The sequence below is a fragment of the Giraffa tippelskirchi genome, chromosome 2 (genome assembly GCF_054371585.1).
Source record: "Giraffa tippelskirchi isolate mGirTip1 chromosome 2, T2T-mGirTip1v1.2.pri, whole genome shotgun sequence".
Taxonomy (NCBI): domain Eukaryota; kingdom Metazoa; phylum Chordata; class Mammalia; order Artiodactyla; family Giraffidae; genus Giraffa; species Giraffa tippelskirchi.
In genome coordinates, this window is record NC_137276.1 from 80,765,626 (window position 1) to 80,792,581 (window position 26,956).

General features: G+C 37.9%; 1 long non-coding RNA gene and 1 other non-coding gene across 2 annotated transcripts in view; both read right to left on the reverse strand.

The window, feature by feature from the left end:
• The window catches only part of LOC145539781 (uncharacterized), a 106,265-nt gene that overhangs the window by 15,467 nt on the left and 63,842 nt on the right, over nucleotides 1–26,956 (reverse strand). The gene's annotated exons all lie outside the window — the stretch shown is intronic.
• On the reverse strand, nucleotides 1,656–1,727 carry TRNAC-ACA (transfer RNA cysteine (anticodon ACA)). Its single transcript has one exon. It is a non-coding gene; the product is annotated as a tRNA-Cys (tRNA).

Sequence of the window (26,956 nt, forward strand, 5' to 3'; positions counted from 1 at the left end):
GTTGCCAAGAATACACAGTAGAACTATCCAAAAAAGATCTTCATGACACAGATAACCATGATGATGTGATCACTCACCTAGAGCCAGACATCCTGGAATGCGAAGTCAAGTTGGCTTTAGGAAGCATCATGATGAACATAGTTAGTGGAGGTGATAGTATTCCAGTTGAGCTATTTCAAATCCCAAAAGATGATGCTGTTAACATGCCAACAAATTTGGAAAACTCAGCAGCGGCCATGGGACTGGAAAAGGCCAGTTTTCATTCCAGTCCCAAAGAAAGGCAATGCCAAAGATTGCAGAAACCACCGCACTATTGCACTCATCTCACATGCTAGCAAAGTAATGCTATTCACAATTCTCCAAGCCAGGCTTCAATAGTACATGAACAGTGAACTTCCAGATGTTCAAGATGGGTTTAGAAAAAGCACAGAAAACAGAGATCAAATTGTCAACATCCATTGGATCATCGAAAAAGCAGCAGAGTTCCAGAAAAAACACCTACTTCTGCTTTATTGACTATATCAAAACTTTGACTGTGTGGATCACAACAAACTATGGAAAATTCTTAAAGAGATGGGAGAACCAGATTACCTTACCTACCTCCTGAGAAATCTGTATGCAGGTCAAGAAGCAACAGTTAGAACTGGATGTGATCAGCAGACTGGTTCCAAATTTGGAAAGGAGTCTGTCAAGGCTGTATATTGTCACCCTGCTTATTTAACTTATATGCAGAGTACATCATCTGAAATGCTGGGCTGGATGAAGTGCAAGCTGGAATGAAGATTGCTGGAAGAAATATCAATAATCTCAGATATGCAGATGACACCACCCTTTTGAGCCTCTTGATGAAAGTGAAATAGGAGGGTGAAAAAGTTGGCTTAAAACTCAGCATTTAGAAAACTAAGATCATGGCCTCTGGTCCCATTACTTCGTGGCAAACAGTTGTGGAAACAATAGAAACAGTGACAGCTACAGTCCATGGGGTTGCAAAGAGTCGGACAAGACTGAGCGACTGAACTGAACTGAAAATAACTGTAAATTAATTAATTATGAAAGAAATTTATCAGAAAGTAACTATAAGGGAAATTAACTAGAAAGTCATTAAAAGGGAAGACAATTCTCATCAGAAGAAACACTAACATCCAGAACTAAATAATATGCTTCTAAACAGCAAATGGGTCAATGAAGAAATGAAAGAAAAATATTTAAAAATACCTGGAGACAAATGAAAATGAAAATACAATGATTGAGAATATATGCAACAAAAGCAGTACCAGGAAGGAAATTTACAGTGATACAAACCTACTTCAGAAACAAACAAACAAAAATCTTAAACCACCTTACCTTATGACTAAAGAAACTAGGAAAAGAAGAAACTAAACCTGAGGTTAGTAGAAGGAGATAAATCATAAAAATCAGAGCGTGAATAGAGACTAAAATACAATAGAAAAAAATCATTGAAACTCTATAAAGATAAACAAAATCAATAAAACTTTAACCAGACTCGTCAGGAAATAAGAAAGTGAAAGCGAAGTTGCTCAGTCGTGTCTGACTCTTTGCGACCCCATGGACTGTGGCCTACCAGGCTCCTCCGTCCCTGGGATTTTCCAGGCAAGAGTACTGGAGTGGTTTGCCATTTCTTTCTCCAGAGGATCTTCCCCAGCCAGGGATCGAACCTGGGTCTCCCACATTGTAGGCAGATGCTTTACCGTCTGAGCCACCAGGGAAATATAAAGAGGCCCCAAATCAATAGAATTAGAAATGAAAAAGGTGAAGTTACAAACAAAAACGCTGAATTGCAAAGGATCACAAGAGAGTACTACAACCAACTATAAATGAAATAGTTTGACAACATAGAAGAAATGGACAAATTCCTAGAAAAGTACAGTCTCCAAGATTTGTGGTATCAGATCGGGTGGGCTGAGGCTTGGTTACAGGGAGGGAAGATTGGATGAAGGTGATCAAAAGGTATAAACTTTCAGCTAGAAGATAAATAAGTACTAGGAATGTAATCTACAACATAAATATAATTAACTGTTGTATGTTATACATAAAAATTTTTTAGCGAGTAAATCCTAAGAGGATTTCCATCAAAAGGAATTTTTTTTTCCATTTCTTTAATTCTGTGTCAATATGAAATGATGGATGTTCGCTAAACTTATTGTGGTAATCATATCATGATGCATATAATTCAAATCACTATGATGTACACCTTAAACTATACAGTGCTGTATGTCAATTACATCTCAATAAAACTGGGGGGAAAAAAGAAATACTCCTTATATACAACATCATTAGGCTTCCCAGGTGACACTAACAGTAAAGAACCCGCCTGACAATTCAGGAGACATAAGAGACGCAGGTTTGATCCCTAGGTTGGGAAGATCCCCTGGTGGCGGGCGTGGTAACCCGCTACGGTATTACTCCCTGGAGAATCCCTTGGACAGAGTAGCCTGGCTGACTACAGTCCAGTTCAGTTCGGTTCAGTCACTCTGTTGTGTCCGACTCTTTGTGACCCCACCGACTACAACACACCAGGTTTCCCTGTCCTTCACCATCTCTCAGAGTTTGCTCAAACACATGCCCATTGAGTCAATGATACCATCCAACCATCTCATCCTCTGTCCTCCCCTTCTCCTCCTGCCCTCAATCTTTCCCAGCATCAGAGTCTTCCAATGAGTCAGTTCTTCTCATCAGATGGCCAAAGTATTGGAGTTTCAGCTTCAGCAACAGTCCTTCCAATGAATATTCAGGACTGATTTCCTTTACTATTGACCGGTTGGATCTCCTTGCAGTCCAAGGCACTCTCAAGAGTCTTCTCCAACACCACAGTTCAAAAGCATCAATTCTTTGGCACTCAGCTTTCTTTTTTTTCACTTGTGTATTCTTACACAAATATCAGCATTCCATATACAAATGTAACTTTATAGAGCTGGATTTTCTCCCCAAGATTCAAATGTTGAGTTCCTAACCTCCCTCCTATGTGACTGTATTTAATGATAGGATATTTAAGTGTGTGCATATTCAGTCACTCTTTGCTATCCCAAGGACTGCAGCTCATCAGGCTCCTCTGTCCATGGGATTTTTCCAGGCAAGAATACTGGAGTGGGTTGCCATTTCCTCCTCCACGGGATCTTCCTGACCCAGAGACCAAACCCTCTTCTCCTGCATCTTTTGCATTGGCAGGCAGATTCTTTACCACTGAGCCATCTGAGAAGCCTCATTTAAAGAAATAATTAAGGCTGATTGAAGTTATTTAGGGGGCTTCCTAGGTGACGCTAGTGGTAGAGAACCTGCCTCTCGATGCCGGAGACCTAAGATACATGGGTTTGATCCCTGGGTCAGGAAGATTCCCTGGATGAGGGCATGGCAACCCATTTCAGTATTACTACCTGGAAAATCTCATGGACAGGGGAGCCTGGCAGGCTTAGCATGCAGGCAAAGTTATTAAGGTCAGCCCTAGTCCAGTATGGCTGGTGTCTTACAGAAGATGAGATTAGGATACAGACACACACGGAGGGAAGGCCAAGTGAAGACACAGGGAGAAGACAGTCATCTACTTGTCAAGGAGGAAAGCCTTAAGAGAAACCAACCCTGCTGACTTTGAGCTTCCAGAATTGTGAGAAAATAATTTTCTGTTGTATAAATCATTCAATCTGTGTTATTTATTATTGTAGTCATAGCAGAATAATACACTACCCATGTAAAGAATGATAGTCTATTAGAAGAAAGTTAACATAGAATCTTAATCACTTGAAAAAATTAAACACATCTATCCATGAAAAGGTTAAAATACAAAGTGCACAAAGTTACCACAAGAGAAGTACTATTACTCTTAGCACCATTATTCTTGGTATCCATCTTCTGTCTATGAAGACCAACTTGTGCAATATCAGCCCTAGCATTTCAGATCTTTTTCAGTCCTTTAGGCTATGCACTACTGTACATCTTAGAATCATCCTGGACTTTGGGAGAAAGTTATTTAAGATATTACACAGAAAACAGAAAACAGATTCAGTTCCATTCACTTCATGACTTACAGATGTTCACTGAACTGTTAATTAAATTTATACCATTTTGATAATACTAACTTTCTCATAAACTTAAATCAAAACAGTGCAAATATCTATGCTTCTAATTATGCATAAAACTTGTAAAACAAATTCCAAATGGCAGTATAGTATACTTAGGGAAAATTTAAAATATATATATATTTGGCAATTTACCCCAGAATTAACCACAGGGCCGTTGTAATATGATTTAATTGATAATATTAAACATACCCAGATCTCTTCAAGAATATGCCCTTTAAGGCTTCCCTGTGGCTCAGTGGTAAAGAATCTGCCTGCCAATGCAGGAGACATGGGTTAGATTCCTGGTCCAGGAAGATTCCACATACTTCAGAACAACTAAGCCCAGTGTACCACAATTACTGAGCCTGTGCTCTAGAACATGAGAGCCACAGCTCTTGAACCCACGTGCCACAACTACTGAAGCCTGAACGCCCTAGAGCCTGTGCTCTGCAACAAAAGAAGCCACTGCAATGAGAAGCCTGTGCATCTCAACTAGAGAGTAGCTCCCACTCACTACAAATAGAGAAAAGCCTGTGTAGCAATGAAGACCCAGCATAGCCAAAAATAAAATAAATTAATTAATTTTAAAAAAAAAGAATATGCCCTCTAAAGTCAAGGTAGACCTCTCAGCCCAGAGGTTCATCTCAGATTTATAGATTGTTTAGCTTCTACTAACCAAACTTCAGTTTTTCCACTCTGATTTTGATAACCACATACTTATGATAAAATAAATTGCACCTTATTTAAAGGATTAATATTTTGATGTTTCAAAAGTTTATACGACATGGAAAAATGATTTGAAATTTATTTTGATAATTAATTTGATTGTAATTATTCATATTATCTTTAATCTATATAAGTCAGAAAGCTTCTATACTAGTTTACTCCGCTACTCTAACAAATTGCCACAGACTGGATGGTTTAAAACAACAGAAATGCATTCTCTCATCATTCTGAATAACTTAGGTTCAAAATCAAGGTATTAGAAAGACCACACTCCTTTTGGAAACGCCAGGAAAAAGTCTATACTTTACCTCTACCAGCTTCTGGTGACCGTCTGCCTGCCTTGTCTTTCAGCCTCATCACTGCAAATTCTGCCTTTATAGTCACATTGCCTCCTCCTCTTCTGTCTGCATTATTTCCTTTTGCTTCTCTCTTATGAGGACATGTGATTGCATTTATGGTCCACTTGAATAATCCAGGATAATCCATCCATCTCAAAATCTTAATCCTAATTGCATCTACAAACACTGTTTTTCAAATAATTTCTCCATGTTCCACAATCATGACTTGATATCTTGACATTTCCATTATTCAGCCTCTTATAGCTTCTTCTTTCACTTCAGAAAAAGTAAAAATACTTCAAGGCTGATTATATTATTTTTCAAATTATGTGTATTATTGTATTAGATAAAATGCAGTAATGTCAAAATTTTTACTGATTGAAAAGATTGATGAGCTAAATTTTCTAACCTAATACATGATTCTCCTGCTCTATTGGGACTCTGATATGTAATTTCCCACTTTAAATTTATTCCTGTTACATTTTCCCTAAATGGTGAAGTTTAATACATGAAGTTTAAATACAAGAGAAGGCTGTAATCACTTTTATATTTTTCTGATTTCTTCTCCTCCAAACTTCTTTGCAGATGCTAGAGAATTCTCTCACCTCATTTTCAAAACTTCCAACACCCTGATAAGGATTTGTTTTTATAGGAAATATCTTATAATTGATGACATTTAATACAGGTCAAATCTTGTTAAAAACAAACATTATAACACTAAACATCTCTAATTAGTGTAAGGATTGCTAAAACTTCATTACTGAAATGCTTATTTCAAGTAGTTCCTGATATGACAAATACAGTACAACACAGAGAGTTTGGAAATAACTCTATGCATATTATGATATAATTTAGTGATATTTGATGTAATTGATCCTTTCTTATCCTTTATCCCCAATTCAGCTTAACTCCCAGTTTCTATCTCATTTCATAAATATTTTTCTCAGATTTTGCTGCATTTGCCTAAAAGGCAAAATATTCATTAATAAATTAAAAGGACTTTAAGCCTAAATTTGAAGGAAAATCCTGCAAAGATGAATCACATTAGATAGCATTTCCACTTTCAAGGGGCCCACTACTTGGGAGTTGATACTGTCATCCACCTACACAGTTACATTATAAAGCAACCAAGGATAACTGATACAATAAATCTGAACAAAGTACAGAAGAATGAGTAACAAATTTTGACTGAAGAGACTGGAGAAGGCTTAACAGAAGACAGTCCATGCTTTCTTCACCTGTTAAATGCTTTTCATGCTTCAATGTCTGTATCAAATGTATCACATCCCTGTGAAACCTTCTCCAATGTCTTCAATGACAACTGATTGATAATATTGTGGTACTCATTTTGCAAATAATTTTGCAAATAACATATGCCAGTTAGTATTAACATATAATCAGTTCAGTTCAGTCACTCAGTCATGTCTGACTCTTTGTGACCCAATGGAATGCAGCAAGCCAGGCTTCCCTGTCCATCATCAACAACCTGAAATTACTCAAACTCATGTCCATATCAGTTCACTTCAGTCACTCAGCCGTGTCCAACTCTTTCCGACCCCATGAATTGCAGCACGCCAGGCCTCTCTCTCCATCACCAACTCCCGGAGTTTACCCAAACCCATGTCCATCGACTCAGTGATGCCATCCAGCCGTCTCATCCTCTGTCGTCCCCTTCTCCTCCTGCCCCCAATCCTACCCAGCATTAGGGTCTTTTCCTATGAGTCAACTCTTTGCATGAGGTGGCCAAAGTATTGGAGTTTCAGCTTCAACATCAGTCCTTCCAATGAACACCCAGAATCGATCTCCTTTAGGATGTATTGATTGGATCTCCTCGCAGTCCAAGGGACTCTCAAGACTCTTCTACAACACCACAGTTCAAAAGCATCAATTCTTCAGCGCTCAGCTTTCTTCACCGTCCAACTCTTACATCCATACATGACCACCGGAAAAACCATAGCCTTGACTAGACGGATTTTGTTGGCAAAGTAATGTCTGCTTTTAAATATGCTATCTAGGTTGGCCATAACCTTCCTTCCAAGGAGTAAGCATCTTTTAATTTCATGGCTGCAATCACCATCAGCAGTGATTTTGGAGCCCAAAAAAATAAAGTCTGACACTGTTTCCACTGTTTCCCCATCTATTTCCCATGAAGTGATGGGACCAGATGCCATGATCTTAGTTTTCTGAACGTTGAGCTTTAAGCCAACTTTTTCACTCTCCACTTTCACTTTCATCAAGAGGCTCTTTAGTTCTTCTTCACTTTCTGCCATAAGGGTGGTGTCATCTGCATAGCTGAGGTTATTGATATTTCTCCCAGCAATCTTGATTCCAGCTTGTGTTTCTTCCAGCCCAGCATTTCTCTTGATGTACTTGGCATATAAGTTAAATAAGCAGGGTGACAATATACAGCCTTGACGTACTCCTTTTCCTATTTGGAGCCAGTTTGTTGTTCCATGTCCAGTTCTAACTGTTGCTTCCTGACCTGCATACAGGTTTCTCAAGAGACAGGTCATATGGTCTGGTATTCCCATCTCTTTCAGAATTTTCCAGTTTATTGTGATCCACAGAGTCAAAGAGTTTGGCATAGTCAATAAAGCAGAAATAGATGTTTTTCTGAAACACTCTTGCTTTTTTGATGATCCAGCAGATGTTGGCAATTTGATCTCTGGTTCCTCTGCCTTTTCTAAAACCAGCTTGAACATCTGGATGTTCACGGTTCATGTATTGTTGAAGCCTGGCTTGGAGAATTTTAAGCATTACTTTACTAGTGTGTGAGATGAGTGCAATTGTGTAGTAGTTTGAGCATTCTTTGGCATTGCCTTTCTTTGGGATTGGAAAGAAAACTGACCTTTTCCAGTCCTGTGGCCACTGCTGAGTTTCCAAATTTGCTGGCATATCGAGTGCAGCATTTTCACAGCATCACCTTTGAGGATTTGAAATAGCTCAACTGGAATTCCATCACCTCCACTAGCTTTGTTCATAGTGATGCTTTCTAAGGCCCACTTGACTTCACATTCCAGGATGTCGAGCTCTAGGTGAGTGATCACAGCATCGTGATTATCTGGAGCATGGAGATCTTTTTTGTACAGTTCTTCTGCGTATTCTTGCCACCTCTTCTTAATATCTTCTGCTTCTGTTAAGTCATACAATTTCTGTCCTTTATCGAGCCTATCTTTGCATGAAATGATCCTTTGGTGTCTCTAATTTTCTTGAAGAGATCTCTAGTTTTTCCCAATCTGTTGTTTTCCTCTATTTCCTTGCATTGATCACTGAGGAAGGCTTTCTTATCTCTCCTTGCTATTCTTTGGAACTCTGCATTCAGATGGGAATATCTTTCCTTTTCTCCTTTGCTTTTCAGTTGTCTTCTCTTCTCAGCTCTCTGTAAGCCCTCCTCAGACATCCATTTTGCTTTTTTGCATTTCTTTTCCATGGGGATGGTCTTGATCCCTGTCTCCTGTACAATGTCACAAACCTCTGTCCATATTTCATCAGGCACTCTGTCTGTCAGATCTAGTCCTTTAAATTTATTTGTCACTTCTACTGTAAAATCATAAGGGATTTGATCTAAGTCATACCTGACTGGACTAGTGGTTTTCCCTACTTTCTTCAATTTAAGTCTGAATTTGGCAATAAGCAGTTCATGATCTGAGCCACAGTCTGCTCCTGGTCTTGTTTTTGCTGACTGTATAGAGCTTCTCCATCTTTGGCTGCAAAGTATATAATCAATCTGATTTCGGTGTTGACCATCTGGCGATGTCCACGTGTAGAGTCTTCTCTTGTGTTGTTGGAAGAGGGTGTTTGCTATGACCAGTGTGTTCTCTTGGCAAAACTCTATTAGCCTTTGCCCTGCTTCATTCTGCACTCCAAGGCCAAATTTGCCTGTTATGCCAGGTATTTCCTGACTTCCTACTTTTGCATTCCAGTCCCCTATAATGAAAAGGACATCTTTTTTGGGTGTTAGTTCTAGAAGGTCTTGTAGGTCTTCATAGAACCGTTCAACTTCAGCTTCGTCGACGTTACTGTCGGGACGTAGACTTGGATTACTGTGATATTGAATGGTTTGCCTTGGAAACAAACAGAGATCATTCTATCGTTTTTGAATTTGCATCCAAGTACTGCATTTCGGACGCTTTTGTTGACCATGATGGCTACTCCATTTCTTCTAAGGGATTCTTGTCCACAGTAGTAGATATAATGGTCATCTGAGTTAAATTCACCCATTGCAGTCCATATTAGTTCGCTGATTCCTAGAATGTCGACGTTCACTCTTGCCATCTCCTGTTTGACCACTTCCAATTTAGTTAACATATGATGCATCTCATTAAACTTATTACCATGTATGACTGTTTGTTTTGTTTGCCCTGAGATTTTAAGATCCTTTAAAAAAAGAGATTATATAGTATTGTATCCAAATCATATATGCTGGCATACTGCCATGTTTGGTGAGGAATTAAATGCATATTTAATTTATTGAATAAATCACTAAAGAGTACATGAGATTTTCACTTTTGCCCATAAAATGTTAATAGCTGTAGGGATTTCTCACTCACTGCTATGAACTACTAACTCGGAAAAAATTTATGCAACAACTACTTAGAAGGGAAATAAAGGGTGTGATTCTTGCCATCATCCCAAGTTACTGCCTGGAGGAAGTTTCCATACCACAATGCAGAGAGCAGGAAACCATAGGAGTACAGGGGTATGTGGTAGTAGACTCCGTGAACTGCGAAGATGGGGACCATTGTTCCAGAGGCAGAAGTGACCAGAGAAATGCAGGAATGAACACATATTTAGCCAATAAGAAGGTAAGTTTAGAGAAGCTAAGTGACTAAGCCCAAGTAAAACTATTTATATTAGGTTTAACAATTTCAAATACATTATTTCATCAACTCTTTGAGTTAAGAATCCTTTTGGTTATCATCTTGCAAACCAGGAAAACAACATTCTGGGAGTATATAAGCTGCCCAAATATATGGTAATGTTAGACCAGAACAAGCACTTAAACCCAGATATTCTGCTACTGCTGCTAAGTTGCTTCAGTCGTGTCCGACTCTGTGTGACCCCATAGACGGCAGCCCACCAGGCTCCGCCGTCCCTGGGATTCTCCAGGCAAGAATACTGGAGTGAGTTGCCATTTCCTTCTCCAATGCATGAAAGTGAAAAGTGAAAGTGAAGTCGGTCAGTTGTGTCCGACTCTTAGCGACCCCATGGACTGCAGCCTACCAGGCTCCTCCATCCATGGGATTTTCCAGGCAAGAGTACCTGAGTGGGTTGCCATTGCCTTCTCCAGCCAGATATTCTACTATCAAGTTTATCCTTGAATACTAAGGGCATTTTGACCTCTACCTTCTCTTCATATGACTAATTTTTAAATATTAGAAGACAAATTTGTTTCAGCTTCTCGAGATGAATATTCTCAACTGATTTCATCACATTAACTATTTTGACAACTACATCAAAATTCTGAATTTTATCAGGTTTTTGACAGACTAATACTCATTAGTGCATTTTATTTATTGACTCAAGGGAAGTCAATAAACTCAAATGTTCCATTGCATATGTATAGCATGAATTTGCTAAGTAGTGGCAGTGTGTGAATAAGGCCTAATGGCAGTAACTGATTATTAAATATTAACTCAACCTGAGATAACAGAGTTATCTGTCAGATAACAGAGTTATATGCTCCTGAAAATATCCACTGTAACCTTCAATAGCATTATAGGTGTACAACAAAGTCTATAATATGGAAGTAATAATCCCATTTCTTCTGAGAAGGAACAACTAGTTTCTGATGTTCATCTTTTATTTAATTTATTTTATTGAAGTATAGTTGATTACAATGTTGTGTTAGTGTCTGATGTATGGCAAAGTGTTTCAGTTTTATTAATATATATTTATATATACAACATTGTTTATTCATTCTATATATAATAGCTTGCATCTGCTAATCCCAAATCCCAATCCATCCTTCCCCCATCACCCTTCCCCTTGACCACCACAGTCTGTTCTCTATATCTGTGAGTTTGTTTTTGTTTCATAGGTAAGTTCATTTGTGCCATATTTTAGATTCCACATATAAGTGATATATGGTATTTGTCTCCCTCTTCCTCACTTACTTAACTTGGTATGGTCATCTTTAGATCCATCCATGTTGCTGCAAATGACATTATTTCAACCTTTTTATGGTTAAGCAGTATTCCTTTGTACAGACGTATGACAGCTTCTTTATCCATTCATCTGTTGATGGACATTTATGTTGCTTCCATGTTTGGGCTATTGTAAATAGTGCTGCAGGGAACAAAGGGGTGTCTTCATTTTTTTGAATTATAGTTTTGTCCAGTGATGTTCGTTTCCATATAACACATAGACTGAAATATGTGCAGAGAGTGTGTGCAAATATGAGGACAGGCTTCATTGTAGGGATCTATTGAAAAAGAATTGAGCTGTTTAAACTGATAAAGGAAAAGTCTGAGGAACACTAAATGATGATATTAAATATTTTAAAGTGTTTCTATGAAAAAAATATAAAGTTTATTTTATGTAGTTCCCTCAGTTAAATGTATGTTTAGAAGTGCCAAAGAGAGAATTGGGATCAATATGAAGGATAGCTTCCTAACCAAGAAGTACAAAATTAGTTCCCATTTTGTTCCTGGAAACATCCAAACAGAGGCTGTGTGATTTTTCAGAAATGTAATGTAGTGAACCATTTCATTTCTTCACTCTTACCAGAGCTTCCTTAAGCTAGTCTGAAACATCCAGAGATACCACTTGCCCACATGTGAGCCACAGCCACAGAGCTTCTTTGAGCTTCATTTTCTCTGTTTCCAATATGCCTAGTTTCTTACTCCTGGCTCCATCTCCTACTTAAAAAGGCTCCTGTCTTTTAGATTGGTTGCTGATATTTGGATTCTCAGATCTGATATCTTGTTCAGAGTTAGTCCCACTCAATCTTTCTTCTTTGAAAACTCTTTAGTAAAATGTGATATAGTCTAAGGAGCAAATATCAAAAATGGGATTGTATTAAAGAGTCCAGTATGACAGATTGCTTTATATAACCTGCAAAGTCCCCACTTAGTCTAGGTTTCCATCATTCTATAGTTAATATCCCCTACATTTTAATCAATGTGGCTTCCTTCTTAAAAGAGATTAATAATTTAATTGAAAAAACTATACTTATATACCTATACACCTTAAAATAATGATTTAGGTTATTGTTTTTACAATTTAAAATTTCAATAAGGATATTTATAAATTCACTCTGTCTTTTCTCAACACAATACCTCCAATGAACATCATTGACTTGATTTCTGTTGTTAGTCAATTAAATATAAAGTGGTGTTTAGAATATCTCTGGCTCCTGAAAAGTATTTTTCATTAACTTGCTCTCCTTATCCTCTTCTCCCTTCTCCATTCCTTTCTTACCCTACATACTTGGAATTGTTTCTTTTCCACACTAATCCTTTATTGTATGTCATCGTCCTATAAATCAAGGTCTCCAATCTCTAGGATCTAAAGCTTGATGATCTGAGGTATAACTGATGTAATAATAATAGAAATAAAGTGCACAATAAATGTAATGTACTTGAATCATTGCAAAACCATCCTCCCCACCATCTCCAGTCCATGGAAAAATCGTCTTCCGTGAAACTAGTCCCTGTTGCCAAAAAGGTTGGGGACCATTTCTATAAATGACTGGAACTTTCATTCTCTCTGAGATTAATAAATAGCACAGTCTTTATTATCTCTTTATAGTATAAGATTTTTCTGTAGATCTATTGACCTCAAGCCAAGTTTTCCATAAGATTTAACATATTTATTAGGAACTTCATTCTCCACTAATGTAATAAAGTAAATAGTATGTTATATTTTAATGATGTTTTAACACTTATGTAAGAATTTTCTTCTAAATTTTTCAAAAATATAATTCATAAATTTTTCTTATATCATTTCTTTCAATATTTCCAGGGCTTCTTGATCTAGTTGGGTCAAAGGTTTTACATGGTGGTAAATTAATGAGTTTACTCAAGTTCTTTGTAACTAAAGAGGAAAGAAGTACTGTCTATAAATGGTTTCTCTAGGTTATTTTTTAAGTATTTAGTACATTTCAATTCATGCAAACCTTTGAATGATCTAGAATCCTTGCATACATATTTTTGTAAGAATGGCAAATTAGAAAAGATAAATCATAAAAAGTTTTCAAAATCCTAAGATTCAGTGATTTTTCTGATGATGACAATAATAAAACAAGAAAAATAAATAAATAAAATTTATAATTAGTAAGCTCAGATTACATTGCTACAGGTGTCACCTACAAGTTATAATTCTTAAAGCTGTTTTGATTCTGTTCTGGTTTTTGTGTTATCATGTAGGGTAGAAGTAAACTTTATACTCAATCTATATTTGAAGTTATTCTACAACTGAGATTAATCAACTAATTAAGTTTTATTTTTGAGCTAAGGAGAGTCACTGAATAATTTTGTTATGCCATTGGTGGCGGTGGGTTAGTCACTAAGTTGTGTCCGACTCTTGAGACCCCATGGATTATAGCCTGCCAGTCTCTTTTATCCATGGGATTCTCCAGGCAAGAATACTGAAGTGGGCTGCCATTTCCTTCTCCAAGGAATTTTCTCATCCCAAGGATTGAACCCAGGTCTCCTTCATTGCAGGCAGATTCTTTACCAACTGAGCTATGAGGGAAGCCCTTGTTATCCCATTAGTACTCAATAAATGGATACTCTGGGATTTTTTTCCTAATACCTATATCACCCATATTTTCATATAAAATATTGGTTCTGAAAATCTTCATTGGATGACTTAAGATGGCTCACTGAGTATAATTCTACTGATAAGAGTCCCACATTTGTGTGTGTGTATGTGTGTGTGTGTGTGTAAATTATGTGTATAGTGCACTGTTTATGATTTTTAAGCTTCTGTTTCCGAAGTATAGAATAGGAAGTTGGAGAAAATTGAAAAAGTATCTGGAATCCTAGGGTGTTTTTTTAAATAGGATTTTCATACTTAATTCAATAACAATATTTAAGATCCTTGATTTTATTGTTTTTTTCTAGAATCAGTATGACATTTTTGTTGTTGCATTCACATGTCCAAACTGATCACAAGGATCACAGCCTTATCTAACTCAATAAAACTATGAGCTCTGCCATATAGGGCCACCCAAGATGAACAGATCACGGTGGAGAGATCTGACAAAATGTGGTCCACTGGAGAAGGGAATAGCAAACCACTTCAGTATTCTTGGTTGTAAACCTCATGAACAGTATGAGAAGGCAAAATGATATGACATTGAAAGACGAATTCCCCAGGTTGGTAGGTTCCCAATATACTACTGGAGAAGAGAGGAGAAATACCACCAGAAAGAATGAAGAGATGGAGCCAAAGCAAAAACAGCACCCAGTTATGCATGTGACTGATGATGGAAGTAAAGACCGATGTTGAAAGAACAATATTGCATAGGAACCTGGAATGTTAAGTCCACTAATCAAGGTAAATTGAAAGTGGTCAAACAAGAGATGGCAAGAGTGAACATCGACATTTTAAGAATCAGTGAACTAACATGGACCAGAATGGGTGAATTTAATTCAGATAATCATTGTATCTACTAATGTGAGCAAGCATCCATTAGAAGAAATGGAGTAGCCCTCATAGTTAACAAGAGTCCGAAATGCAGCACTTGGGTGCAATTTCAAAAATGACCGAATGATCTCTGTTTGTTTAGTCCTTCCAGCATGGCCCCTAGCAATAATATGATTTATCTCAACACTAGCAGAAACAAACCGAGCTCCAAGGCAAACCATTCAGTATCACAGTAATCCAAGTCTATGTCCCAAAAACTAATGCTGAAGACTGAAGTTGAATGATTCTATGAAGACCTATAAGACCTTCTATAACTAACACCAAAAAAAAGATGTCCTTTCATCACAGGGGACTAGAATGCAAAAGTAGGAAGTCAAGAGATACCTGGAATAACAGGTAATTTGGCTTGAAGTACAAAATGAAGCAGGGCAAAGGCTAACAGAGTTTTGCCAAGATAACACATTAGTCATAGCAAATACCCACCTCCAGCATCACAAGAGACGACTTTACACATGGACATCACCAGATGCTCAAAACTGAAATCAGACTGATTATATCCTCTGCACCCAAAGGTGGAAAACCTCTATACAGTCAGTAAAAATGAGACCAGAAGCTGATTGTGGCTCAGATCATGGAATCCTTAGTGCCAAATTCAAACTTAAATTGAACAAACTAAGGAAAACCTAAACTAAATCCCTTGCAATTATACAGTGGAGGTGACAAATAGATTTAAGGGATAAGATCTGATAGAGTGCGTGAAGAACTATGGACAGAGGTTCATAACAACGTATATGAGGGGAAAAGAAATGCAAAAAGGCAAAAGGGTTGCTGAGGAGGCCTTACAAATCGTTAAGAAAAGAAGATAAGTGAAAGGCAAAGGAGAAAAGGAAAGGAACACTCATTTGAATCCAGAGTCCCAAAGAATAGTAAGGAGAGAAAAGAAACCCCACCTAAGCGAACAATGCAAAGAAATAGAGGAAAACAACAGAATGGGAAAGACTAGAGATCTCTTCAAGAAAATTATAGATACCAAAGGAATATTTCATGCAAAAATGAGCACAATAAAGGCCAGAAATGGTATGGAATTAATAGAAGAGGAAGATATTAAAAGAAGTGGCAAGAATACACAGAAGAACTATACAAAACAGATCTTTATGACCCAGGTAACCACGATGGTGTGATCACTTACCTGGAGCCAGACATCTTGGAGTGTGAAGTAAAGTGAATCTTAGGAAGCATCACTCAAACAAAGCTAGTGAAGGTGATGGAATTCCAGCTGAGCTATTTCAAATCCTAGAAGATGATGCTGTGAAAGTGCAGCACTCAATATGCCAGCAAATTTGGAAAACACAGCCGTGGCCACAGGACTGGAAAAGGTAGGTTTTCATTCCAATCCCAAAGAAATGCAATGTCAAAGAATGTTCATACTACTGCACAATTGCACTCATCTCACATGCTAGCAAAATAATGCTCAAAATTCTCCAAGCTAGGCTTCAACAGTACATGAACCAAGAACTTCCAGATGTTCAAGATGGCTTTAGAAAAGGCAAAGGTACCAGAGATCAAATTGCCAACATCTGTTGGGTCATAGAAAAAGCAAGAGAGTTCCAGAAAAACATCTACTTCTGCTTCATTGACTATGCTAAATCCTTTGACTGTGTGGGTCACAACAAACTATGGAAAATTCTTAAAGATATGGGAATACCAGATCACTTGACCTGCATCCTGAGAAATCTGTATGCAGGTCAAGAAGTAACAGTTACAACAGGACATGGAACAACAGACTTGTTCCAAACTGGGAAAAGAGCATATCAAGTCTGTATACTGTCCCCCAGCTTATTTAACTTATATGCAGAGTACATCATGTGAAATGCCAGTCTGGATGGAGCACAAACTGGAATCAAGATTTCTGGGAGAAATATCAATAACCTCAGATATTCAGATGACACCACCCTTATGTCAGAAAGCAAAGAGGAACTAAAGAGCCTCTTGATCAAAGTGAGAGGAGAGTGAAAAAAACTGGCTTAAAACTCAGCATTCAAAAAACTAAGATCATGGCATCCGGTCCCATCACTTCATGGCAAAATAGATGGGGAAACAATGCAAAATGTGACAAAGTTTATTTTCTTGGGCTCCAAAATAACTGCAGATGGTGACTGCATCCATGAAATTAAAAGACACTTGCTCTTTGGAAGAAAAGCTGTTACCAACCTAGACAGCTTCTTAAAAAGTAGAGACATTACTTTGCCAACAAAGGTCCATCTAGTCAAAGCTATGGTTTTTCCAGTAGTCATGTATGAGAGAGTTGGACCATAAAGAAGACTGAGCACTAAAGAATTGATGGTTTTGAACTGTGGTGTTGGAGAACTTTTGAGAATCCCTGGACTGCAAGGAGATCCAACCAATCCATCCTAAAGGAAGTAAGTCCTGAATATTCATTGGAAGGACTGATGCTGAAGCTGAAGCTCCAATACTTTGGCCACATGTTGCAAAGAACTGACTTATTGGAAAAGCCCCTGATGCTGGGAAGATTGAAGGCTTGAGGAGAAGGGGACAACAGAGGATCAGAGGTTAGATGGCATCACCAACATGATGGACTTGAGTTTGAGCAAGCTTTGGGATTTGATGATGAACAGGGAAGCTGACATGCTGCAGTCCATGTGGTTGCAAAGGGTTGGACTCAACTGAGCAACTGAACTGAACTGAACTCACATGCCATCATTGTTTTTAAATATATAATTAAATTAGAATACTGACATAGTAAAAGCAATCAACATTGAGGATTAGGAACAACAGCACTTCCTCTACAGTTTCTTAAGTATAAATGTTCTAGAGCAGGTATTGAAAAACTTTCTGTTAAGCTTTGTTAATAAATACTTTTGCTTTGTGGCAAAGAAGGTCTCTGTCACAGCAATTCAACTCTGCTGTTTTAGTGCAAGAGTCATAGACAAGCAAATGAATAGTGGTAGATATGTTCCAATAGCATTTTACTTATTTAAAATGGGAAGGGGGCTGTGTTTTGTTTACAGGCCATATTTGCCAACCCTTGTCCTAGGGCATAGACCTCTAATCACAGGTTCTTTTAGACAGGAAACACACAGCATCAATTTATTAGAAAGCAGATTATGTGAAGTACAGTTCAGATTTTTCTACTGTATTTAGTAGCAAGACACTGAGCTTCATTCACTATTCCAGAAAAAAGTGACCTTGATGTTTAATAGTGTCAGTGTAAGTAAGATGCTGATTCATAACTTGCTCCTTTTCCAGTCTGAAATATTTGATCCTTATTTTTCCTTTGGCCCATAGCCTAATACAATTAAACAAACACTTCACAAAGTTGTTTTGTATTTAAACTTTATTTTTTAAAACATAGATTTTTAAAAAGTTAAACCAAAACTTAAACTTTCTTTAGGCATATGGGGTGAAGTTTAAGAAATGACCCTTCAAAACATTTGTGAGAAGGAAGCTTGGCTGCCACGCAGCATCGATTTTATGATGTATCAGTCATCACTTCATTAGAGATGGTGCTTAATCTTTAGGATGTGAGTCATCTCATACTCATAGCCTCCAGAAATTTATCATAGAGACATACGATATAGGAAGCCATTAGCTGAGGAACAGCAGCTTTAAAATGATGCATACATGCTATTGCCAGCTCCTATATTGTGCCGCTTTGCAGAGCCCTATCACATTTCCGGTGCCCTCTATAATGAAAAACATTTCCATGCTGATGGAACCCTTATCTAACTGAGATGTTTCCTGGGATCTAAGTTAGCCTTCAACAACTCATTTTGTTGCTCAAGTTTTCTCTTTTTGAACATACAGCTTGAAACTCCCACCTTACTTTACAGATTATATTCCTACAAAAGACCACATTAAGAACTGAATTTAAACTAAAAGGCTGAAATTTGCAGAATTCAGGGTTGCTTTTATAAGGGCAAAACTCCAGACTCATGGGCTATTTATTCAACAAATATGTACTCATTACCAACTATGTAGCACTGTCTTTTCACATGCTGAGGGGTCAATACACTGCCCCTGACCTCACAATGCATAGTAACATATGTGTATCTGTGTGTGAGAAATAAACATGCAAATCAATGATGACAGTAACATTACAATATTACAGCATAACATTATGTGGTAAACAGGTAAACAGTGAGAGTGCAGACATTAAATCATCATCATCCTGGCCTGGAGCAGTGCAGAGAGATATAGGTTTGAGAACTCACAAAGGAAATGAAATAGACTGAGCTTTAAAGATAAGAAGGATCCGGGGACTTCCCTGATGGTCTAGTGGTTGAGACACAGCCCTTCCACTGCAGGGGGCATAGGTCTGATCCCTGGTTGGAGAACTAGGATTCCACATGTCGCAGAACCCAGCCCCCAGGCCACCCAAAAAAAAGAAAGTTGAGGTAGATGGAGCAAGAAAATACAAAGAAACTACATGGGACTAAAAATAATTGCATGCATGGGCAGTTAGGGCAAATTCTGGACAAAAGATACAAAGAGACCAAAATACCCAACTGCCACTTCTAAAGAGTCTAGAGAAAAATCAGGGTACTGCACATGCCCCCTGCACACAACACCACCTAAGGGATGGACAAATCACTTAAGCCAGCCCTCTAGCTCCACTGCTTGACAAACCCCTACCCTCACCCCATGTAAGGAACAAGCTCAATCCCTGCTCAAGGAGCAAAAAAACAAGGGAAACTGTTGTTTGTTCTCCCTCCCTCTTGCTGCAGCAGGAACCCCAATAAAGCCTTGACTGAAAAATAAATAAATAAAGATGAGGAGGAATTTAAAGAGAAAAGAGTATTTCAGAAAGAGGAAGCAACATGCACAAAGGCTTAGAGGTGTGACATAGCATGGTGTGATTTCATATAGAAATGAAAAATAACTTGTATCAGTGAGCTCAGAGTAAAGGTAAAGAACACACAAGAAATAAAGCTGGAAAAATGAACAGGGCTTAGAGTTAATGGGCTAATAACCTTTCAGCTAAAAGCAATAGGGAACTTTGGAAACTTGAGTCAGGTTCATGTGGTTAGTGTGGCAATTTATACTGATTACTAAATGATATCCAAATAAATGTGTTGGAGGTAGAACTTGCCAGAGAGGATTCCAGATTGGAGACATGGGTTTTGTAAGTCATCTGCATATACATGATTTCTGAAAACATTGACTTAAAGAGTAAATACATAAATGAAAAATACACATAGAGCAAGAAATGAAATTTTAAGGAACACATCCATCTAGATTGGACAAAGGAAATAGGTGAGCAGTGACTATAAGAAAAAGAAAAAAAAAGAAAACCAGGAAAGAACATTTCTAGAATGTGGCCATAGCCAACAGTTATATAAAAGATGTTAATGTGAAAAGATGACCCAAAATGAAACATTACTTTGTCAAGACAGTTATATGAAATGAGAAGCATGAATGTTAATCTGTTGAAAGATGAGTTGGGAGTAAGAAAGCATAAATAGTAATTTTAAGCTACCTTAGTTAAACTTTCAAAAATCAATGCAATTCATCATATTAAAACATGAATAAAGAAAAAATATATGACCTTTTCAATAGATACAGAAAAATCGTTTGACAAAAATTCAGCATGCATTCTTGATAAAACAAACAAAACAACTATAGCCATCAGGAATAGAAGTAAACTTTCTAACCTGATAAAAGGTATCTACAAAATACTTTAGATTTAACAACATATTTAATGGTGAGACAAAATTTTTTCTATTGAGTTTGGGAGCAAGAGAAGGATGTCTTCTCTCAAAAGCCCTATCCTACATTGTACTGGAAATTCTTGTCAATGTGCCAGTAAAAGGATCCAGCACTCATTGGCAAAAAGATTGATTTCAGGACTTCAGCAGGAAAAAGATGTTCCTGGAATGTAGTGTATGTTGTAAAGTAAGGAAATGTCCAAAAATCAGAGAGATAGAGACAGAGACTTATAGAGGAACAGATATAGAGAGAAACAAAAAGTCACCATTTATATACACCCCAGTAATAATCTGAAAGAGATGGGAATACCAGACCATCTGACCTGTCTCTTGAGAAACCTGTATGCAGGTCAGAAAGCAACAGTTAGAACTGGACATGGAACAACAAACTGGCTCCAAATAGGAAAAGGAGTACGTCAAGGCTGTATATTGTCACCCTGCTTATTTAACTTATATGCAGAGTACATCATGAAAAACGCTGGGCTGGAAGAAACACAAGCTGGAATCAAGATTGCCGGGAGAAATATCAATAACCTCAGATATGCGGATGACACCACCCTTATGGCAGAAAGTGAAGAAGAACTAAAGAGCCTCTTGATGAAGGTGAAAGAGGAGAGTGAAAAAGTTGGCTTAAAGCTCAACGTTCAGAAAACTAAGATCATGGCATCTGGTCCCATCACTTCATGGGAAATAGATGGGGAAACAGTGTCAAACTTTATTTTTGGGGGCTCCAGAATCACTGCTGTTGGTGACTGCAGCCATGAAATTAAAAGACCTTACTCCTTGGAAGGAAGGTTATGGCCAACCTAGATAGCATATTTAAAAGCAGAGGCATTACTTTGCCAACAAAAGTCCGTCTAGTCAAGGCTATGGTTTTTCCAGTGGTCATGTATGAATGTGAGAGTTGGACGGTGAAGAAAGCTGAGTGCCGAAGAATTGACGCTTTTGAACTGTGGTGTTGGAGAAGACTCTTGAGAGTCCCTTGGACTGCAAGGAGATCCAATCAATCCATCCTAAAAGAGATCAATCCTGGGTGTTCATTGGAAGGTCTGATGTTGAAGCTGAAACTCCAATACTTTGGCCATCTCATGTGAAGGGTTGACTCATTGGAAAAGACCCTGATGCTGGGTAGGATTGGGGGCGGGAGGAGAAGGGGACAACAGAGGATGAGATGGTTGGATGGCATCACCAACTCGATAGACATGGGTTTGTGTAGACTCCGGGAGTTGGCGTGCTGCAATTCATGGGGTCGCAAAGTGTCGGACACGACTGAGCAACTGAACTGAACTGAATAATGGCCACGGACAGGATCCACCAATGAACACTAAAGTCCAATTTTGAGCTACATCTGTACTAATGCAATAAAATCAATGTGGTGATGTTGCACCAAATAATAAGTTCAAATAATCCATTGAAAATACATTTCAAAATCTATTTAGAAATAGCTATTAGAACATCTATTAGAAACAGAAGGAAAATGAACAATTTGGAATTACTTTATACATATATGGCAAATATTGAGTTTAAAGTTTGAAATTTCCATGGATTAAATGATTGACTAATTTCATGATCATTTCATTTCAAACTTGATTTTACATAAGTAAAATCTATAAAGAGTCATATAAAAATTAATTACTTCTAATACACTGAGAAAGTCTATCTGGTTCATTCATCGACTAGAAATAATGAGTAAATATTATTAAGCAAGTGAAATGACCTTAAATGACACCATCCTCTATTTCTGTGCCCACACTCCCTTCCCCTAACACTATGCCTCTTCCTGCATTCCTTATTTGGTGAACAATAATGCCACCTACTGAGACGTTCCAGCCAGAAATCTTGACTCATTTCTGTCTTCCTGAGTTCATTCCCTATGTTTCCAAGTTTTGTGGATTCTCATTAAATCACAGATCTCTATCTATGCTCCTAAAACTTCAGTTTGAGATTTTGTTTCTTTACTGGTTTATAGCAACCACTTTATAACTTATCCTTCTGATTCCTCCCTCACTCCACTCAATTGTCAAAGTGATCTTTCAAAGATACTAATCTGAATGTTCCACTCTCTTGCTTGAAAACTTCCAGTTACTCATGACTTCATGCATGAAGACTCCTCAGAGGTCACCATTCTGTACCACTTCTATTCATACTGCCAGCCCTATTTGCAATTCCCTGAAGGTCACATTTTCCCAAAATGGCCTCTCTACCTGCTCCTCTCCAAGGAGACCTTGCAACACCCTCTCCCCACTGCCAATGGCTGTCAAAATCCAGCGTTCCTTTAAAGTTCTGCTTGGCTATTAGCTCCTCTCAAGTCCTCTCTTGGGATCCATCAGTCAAGAATTGGCACCTCATTTACTGAACCCACTCCACTCACTCTTACCATATCAACTTCTCACACTATTTTATAACTGCTTGCTTATTTATCTGCTTCCCCTCCAGACTTTGAAATCTTCTAAAATGATTCATATTTTTTATTATGTTTAATCAACTGAGTCTAGAACTGTGCCTGTCTTAATACACTTTTAACAATTTAAGGAGAGTTTAAAATTTATAAGGCATGTTGTGAGCAAATCTGTTTGTCACCACTCCAAATCTGTTACTTTAATTTGCAATATTGGAATGATTTAAAATAACAATCTTATCATTAATATGGTTGCAATTATCTTTAATAATCAAGATTTTCTTATAGACCCCAAATTAAAATAGACAAGTTTTTTTAATACATGGATTATTTTCTCACCATTGGTCTCTAAGAAAGTTACTGTTTGTTGTTATCCCAAGTGAAGAGTGTTATCTTGGTTCTACTAATTAAAGCACTTATGCAACACCTACTTAAATTACATTAAACTTTATTCACCTTAAGTACTAAGCTTACAACTTTTTCATTTAGCAATATGCCCCAAAGGTCTAGTGGAATATTCTCTTTTTTAAAATCTGGAGGATTGAAGAAAGGGATTTACATCCACAGACTAAAGACCTTGTAAACGATGCACCATGAATCTTAAGTGCATTCTTCCATTGAAATCCCAAGCTCCTTATTCTCTTGAGCTCCCCTCTCTGCTGTTCTAGTTCTCTGTAGGCTCTGTATTGCACAGATGCAGTCTATCCCCCATCCTACTTTCCTGGCCAATTTCTAGCTCGTCACCCTTCTAACTTCCCTCTCAGTGCTGCTTTGAGATCATGTTTGGTGCTCATGATGGCTCATATAGGCACAGCTTGGAAGTTCAGAGAGATTTGCATCCTGCAGGATAAACATTTAACCAATAGAAAAGGGGGGTTGATAGATAAAGGAGGTTAGTAGATCAGTTCCCCTTAGCCTTTCCAAGCAATGGTCCTGAGCTGTGTTGTGCCCTAGTACCAGTAGTCAGTCACCTTACAAGTGGCCAGTTCTGTGATTCATCTTTGTGTTGACTCTTTCTCCTTCCCTGCCTCTGTCCCCTACCCCTTACTTCTGCTTCCTGGATTGGGTTTTCCACTAGAGTTACTAAACCCTCTGCCTCCACATGTGCTTTCTGGGAATCCCAGGCTTAGACAGCTTGTCTAGGAAATATTTTATCTCTCAATGTGTCTGTTCTCTGGGTTAACACAGGGGTCAATAAAATGTTAAGTATCAGTAAAAATCTTTAACAAGGGGTCATTTCTTCTCTTTCCTGGCATTCCAAAATCTGAATTTACTTTCCATCCCTGATTCAAAAGAAGTAGACCATCATTTTGCACCCTATTTTCATTGACATTTAACACTATTCTATGAAGCTCAGTTTTAAAGATCTGGCCAAGACCTAGTCTTCCTTCTCCTTTTGATAGGACTTCTAGACATGGCCCACATCTCTAAAATTCTGCATTGATATAGAATTTAATTCCACATAAGTACAGTTCAGTTTGGCATTGTTATTGTTGTTTATACTGTTGATGTTATTGCTATTTCTAAATGCAAGATACCTTGTCGGTAGTAGGTGTGGATTGCAACGCTGAATTAGGGACTCTTCCTCTGCCTTCAGTAAGTTCTCAGTACAGAGCAGGGAGAGGTAGTATATACTCCACAAAGCAGGCAGACCTGCTGTAACAGGTACCTGAAAAGGGAGCCTAAAGGAACGGAGAGGGTGTGAGGCTTCTTCACTCAAAGTGACTGGAGAAATCAGAGAGAATTTCAAGGGTGGGAGGGACTGTTAAACAGTTTTCCTGCGTGTACACAAGAATGCTATAGTTAATAAATATTGAACAATGATCCGCATGATGCAAAAGTCAGCTGAACTGCTGACATGACCTTAACTCCCAAGGAGTCCTTATACAGCACAATTGAAATGTTTCTTGAAGTCCAAGACAATTTCTTAGGTGTCTTTGCAGCCTCCAGAAAAAAACAGCCTGTGTTGTCTTCTGCATACTAACAGGACGTTAATAGTTTATTGGATAGAATCATGCATAAGTGGTAACAGAAACATACACAGTAGCCTCTCCCCTCAATGCCATGGCAACCTGCAGCCCAACGCTCGTGCTTCTTGCCACCCTACCTGTCAGCCATAATCCTCAGTTTTAGTCCTGCAAGGTTGAATGATACCAGCTATGCTTGGTGCAAAGCAAAAGAGAAAACAAAAACTTTTCATGCTACTCAGTAAGACTCAAAGGAGGTGTTAAGTAAATGTTAGACACTCTCTCTGGATTTTTTCGCCCTCTGTAAAGAAAAAATGGTATTTATTTGAAGATTAGAGCCATGTCATGCTGATTTCAAAAGCTAGGCTGGAAAGATTATTTGGATAACATATAATACAACTCAACTCTGATCCTTAATATTTAAAATGTCTTTAATTTTCAGGGTTGTCAACATTTCCCCAATCACATCTTGCCATTTTCTAATTTTGCTTCTTTGTAGAACTTTTGAAAATATAAGCTCAATTTTTTTTTTTTTGCTTTTCTTATTCACAATATGTTCATTGTTGTTGGCTAACTTAGTGTTCTTATTAAGTTTGTTCTTCTGTTGTGTTAATTCTTTTATCCTCCTAGTACTAGGTAGCTATGAACAGTCTATGTACAGTCTTGATATTGGGAATAAAACACCCTTATGAACCTTGGTATCCTCTCCTAAAGGATCAGTGTGGGTTGTTTGAGACCACTAGTCTTAAACAGAAGATCAAACAATGATAAGAGGCTTGTAAAAATTATCTTACTTTATATTGTACTAAATATCCTCTTTGCATTGACCTTCACTGGAAAGGGGGGAGTCATGGAGGTGGGATTCCATGAACCATTTCGACTTGCTTCAGCCAATGACATATGAGAGTAATGATGTCATTTCGGGGCAGAAGTGTTTGATGACTCAGAACTTCCTTTTTTGCTCTACCTTGATTACTGGTGATGTTCCAGATAAAGGATGCTTTGTCACTTTGGGTCCTAGAGAAAAGATGATGCAGGGCAGAACAGAAATCAAACTTTGATGAAGCATGATCAAAAATAAATCTTTGTTTTCATAAGCTATGGAGATTTTAAGGTCATTTGTTATTACAAAATAATCAAGCCAATTCTGAAATATAAAATTTTCTTCAAAGAATTTTCTAAGAAAGGTGTCCTACCAGGTGTGGTATGTAGACAGAAAGGTCCCCAGAGATGTCTATCCCAAAGATGTTCCATAATTTCTGGAACCTGTGAATGTGTTACCTTATTCAGAAAAAGGGACTTTGTAGATATAACTAAAGGAATGAACCTTAAAAGAGTGAGGTTTTCTAAATATTTCGACTAGGCCTTTAACAACATGAGCCTTTAAAAACAGAAGCTTCTCTGGCTTGAGGTAAGTGCAGCTGAAGATGAAGTCAGACAGATGATTTAAGGAGTGAGATGGACTCCAATGGGGCTTCCCTGGTGGCTCAGCAGTAAAGAATTCACCCGCCAATGCAGGAGACATAGGTTCCATCCCTGGGTAGAAGAAACGGCAATCCATTCCAGTATTTTTGCTTGGGAAATCCCATGGACAGAGGAGTCTGGTAGGCTATAGTCCATGAGGTCCCAAAGAATTGGACACAACTTAGTGACTAAACAAGAAGGACTCCATTGAGCAGATGCTGATTTGAAGATAGAGATTGAGGGAGAGGGGAGTTGCAACTAGGGCCTCAGGTGGTCTGAAGAAGCTGAGAGAGCCTTCCAATGACAGCCAGCAAGGAAAAGGGAACCCTAGTTCCATGACCCCAAATAACTGAGCTTAGCTAACAACCTGAGTAAGTTTATGAGTGGATTTATACTTAGAGCCTCAAGAAAGAATGCATACATCATGAAAACCTGAGATGTAGGTCTTGTGATATTCTAAGCAAAGAGACACATTGGACCCAGCATTCTAACCTACAGAATTATGAGATAATAAATTTGTGTTTTATTTTACAACTGCACTTGTGTTCATTTGTTATGACAGTGATAGATAATGAATACACTAATATTGTGATTTAAGTAGTAATAAGCATTGACAGATATTTTTCTGATATGATTAAATGTTGTAATGGAATGGTTGTTGAACCTGGTA